General features: G+C 43.2%; 1 non-coding gene across 1 annotated transcript; it reads right to left on the bottom strand.

Moving 5' to 3' along the window:
* Window positions 1-2,099: 2,099 nt before the first annotated feature.
* On the bottom strand, window positions 2,100-2,181 carry TRNAS-GCU (transfer RNA serine (anticodon GCU)). Its single transcript has one exon. It is a non-coding gene; the product is annotated as a tRNA-Ser (tRNA).
* Window positions 2,182-3,671: the final 1,490 nt, after the last annotated feature.

Raw genomic sequence — 3,671 nt, 5'->3', positions numbered from 1 at the left:
ATTCTGGCTGATAAATATCTAAATTAAGTAAATTTAATTAAAAACTGTTGTAAATGTCATCTAATCTGTGGAGGCTGTGGCTATTACAGTAGTAGCTTTGAACCAGTTTCAAAGTGTGTAAAGACAGCCTCACACGATTTCCTACTGAATGATCTTTTTCCTCTCTATTTCAGAAGAAGGAACAGGTTGGACTTGCATTTTATTGCTCAATAAAAATGTTGAACTGAAATCTTGGAGAACTTTCTTGCATCTTGTTGCTGCCAGGTGATGCTGACTGAAACAGTGGTTTCCTTCTGAAGTCATTAAGTGTTGTTTGCCAGATAAAAGATGGGGGAGGAAAGAAAGATATATACTGAGTTTCATCTAGGGAATCCTGCTTCTTAGTACACAGGAAATGAAAATATCAGTGCATTTTTTTTTCAGCTTCTATTCTGGCCACATTGTGCTGTTTGGGTGAACAGACCACCAGCCTCTCTATTACTTCAGTGCACACCAATGATATGTGCTCAGTGGGGAGCTTGATGAATTTAGCAAAATCTTGTTGGCTGACCTTTCCATCCTGGAGACATGGTTTCATTTCTGTTGTCTGAAATGAGCACCAACACGACAAGTTATTTCCATGTCCCAGCTGGAATATCACACTGCTAATGTGTTTTCCAAGGATTTCTATATCTGTACAATGTTATTACTTTCAGGTCCATCTAAGAACAATAACATTTCTTTCCTTTCTGCTTTCTTCATGTACCACCAAAAAGTGAGTTTATTTTGCTCTGTTTTGCCAGTCAATGCTGCAAATACTAAACCGAATAGTTGCCTCTTGGAACAGTTAGGCACAAAAGGTTGCAGAAACGTATTCTCAAACTGATGCTAAGACACATGCAGAAACTGGTTCAAGAACTAGTTCAGCAGTAGCCACCACAATATCTAGGATCCCAGGCAGCCAAACCGGTTGGACTACTGGTGACCAGACTTCAGTCATTTTATTCTAGTCAGCACCAACATTACTGCTCATTTAGCTCTACTGATTTTACTGTTCCTCTGGCAGCATAGTTAATGAACTCCCAGGTTTAATAGCCCCTCCTGTTAAAGGGGGTTTTTTGCTTTGCTTCTGACAGAGGCAAAAGAGATCGCTCTACGTGATGGGCTGGGAAAGAGCTCAGGCAGCACAGCTGCGGGCAGGGTGACCAGCATCAGGGACACTAAAGGGTAGCAGGCAGTCACAGCAGGACAGGGGAGGCAGCCCGTGCCAGCAATGGGAACAGCTTGTCACATTGCACCTTTAAGCTCAGTATCCTTGACAGCGGTGTCAAAAATAACCGTCACTGGTCTGTTCTCTTAAGGTCTATGCTGATGTAAGGCATGTAGCTCTGCTAAGATTTCGACAGCTGGTGAGCGCCTAAGTACCCTTAGTGCTTTTTAAATATTCCCCTGCAATTCCACTGTTCAGCAAAATGGATTATGAATCCCAAAGAAACCCAAGAAAGATATAAAAGCTGTTCAGATAATTCAAAATATTCAAATCGCCTTGCACCAGGGCACAGGTCAACCTCTATCACGGTTTGACAAATACTTTCATCTCGTTTAATAATTGGCCTCTTGAAAGGTTCTGAAACCTTTCTCTACTGCTAGAGGACAGATTTGGGACTAAGCACCGCTTACGGTTTTATTGCTCCTTGTTCAGACAGTCTGAGGCAGGGAACTCATTCTGTGCCTGGTGAGGCTCGTGACAGCTATATGACTGAACCTATGGAATCAATACTATATAAAGTGAGTGAATGAAGCCAGTTATAGAATTGGTAAGGTTGGAAGGGACCTCTGGAGATCATCTAGTCCAACCCTCAAACAAGTGGCCCATACAGCGATCAAACCTGTGACCTTGGTATTTTTAGCACCATGCCCTAACCAATTGAACTAAACCTAACCCCAGTGATTGAGGTTGTAAGGGACCTCTGGAGATCATCTTGTCCAACCCCCCCTTCTCAAGCAGAGTTACTTAAAGCATATTGCATAGGATCACATCCAGGTGGGTTTGAAACATCTTCAGGGGTGGAGACTCCACAACCACCCTGGGCAACCTGCTCCATCACCCCCAAAGGCTGCGACGAGGGTGGGATTCGAACCCACGTGTGCAGAGCACAATGGATTAGCAGTCCATCGCCTTAACCACTCGGCCACCTCGTCTTTCCAATATGCATGTATGAATGTATAAAAACAGGTGATTTGGGTCAACTCTTTTTTTTTTTTGTGACTAGGAGAAGGAACAAGGACGTTTCCTTCTTGAAGCCCAGCTTTCAAGTCCTCACAAGTACGTCCATTTCAAAGGGAATTCCCTTCCACCTTTTCTCCTGTTATCTTTTAGGCAGAGATGGGCAGGCTTTTCTTTCCAGTTTCACTTGGTAAGTAGGATAGAGCCTCCACCAGAACTGAGGTGGGCTCTCAACTGTCCTCTCCAGTGTGCAACCCAGAGCAGGCTGAGTGATGCCTCTGCATGGGGCTTGCTGGGGTCTGGGGGCACCTGTGGGATTCCTACCTCTTCCTGCAAAAATTTGCCTTGCATTTACTGACATTTCCATGTACTTCCCAGGCAGACATGCTGGAAACCCACAGTCCTGTGAGTGCAACATGTTTCAGTCTTCAAAATCTGATGGCACAGAGTAGTCCCATGGAAACCGAAGGGCCAATTTACAGGAATAAGCTCTCGGCGTGATAGCGATGGCTTTTAACACAGGGCTGTAATGAGGTCAGATCAAATTTGAATGCACATAACCCCAGCTCTTACTATCTGAATTTCCATAGAGACTGTCTACATTCAATAGAGCAAAATTTTCAAGTACATTAGACTAAAAATCTCTGTTCTTTAACATTAATTTGCACACATTTTCTCTCAATGCCTTCTTTCTCTGAAAAAAATCCCTCTGTTTCCCCCTCAGCATTCATGCAAAGTCACAGAACTGATTCCTCTGCATGCACAGCCAGTGATAGACACGGCAGGTGATCTGCACATTCCCATGCCTAGAAGATGCATATTGTATTGCTCCCTTACAGCACTTGTGCTTTTCCACTGAGCTGGACACCTGGCATTGTCACTCCTAGAGTATCTGTGAGTGCTACAGGATTTTCTCGGGAAAGATTTCTTGGGGCAAGATTTAGTCAAATTTAATCCAGCGCACTTCTTGCAGCTCCATTTGTTAAGAGCAACTCCTGTGCTAGGAAGAGCCCATCACTGTGTTTTTCCTCACAGTGTTACAGAACACAATAACAACACTACTAAACTCAATACCCTTAAGGGGCAGTTGTAGTCAAGGGTCACATTTTCCTTCATTCCAATTAACCTACTTGTCATATTTGATGGTAGATGCACTCAGCAAACTGCCCTCGAGTGTTTCTCATGCTCTTTTAGTAATAGAAAGTAGGGGGAAACAGAATAGCTCATACTTTTCTGTTTGGTTTGTCCTTGGTGCTTTATCTTATGCGGAAACCCGCAAGAAATGGATAAGCTTGAAAAAATTTTAAGAGTTAAAGGTATTCACAGGCTTCTAACTTGTGCTACTGCAACAGTTTTAATAATATCAGTCCAAGGGAGAAGAGCGATCAGAGACCTTGGATTCCTCTCCAGACTTTTTCAACCCTTCCGTTACTATCCAAAAATGAAGAGTAAATATAAACTTGGC

The sequence above is a fragment of the Rhea pennata genome, chromosome 1 (genome assembly GCF_028389875.1).
Source record: "Rhea pennata isolate bPtePen1 chromosome 1, bPtePen1.pri, whole genome shotgun sequence".
NCBI lineage: Eukaryota > Metazoa > Chordata > Aves > Rheiformes > Rheidae > Rhea > Rhea pennata.
This window is presented reverse-complemented; position numbering and strand designations above follow the sequence as displayed.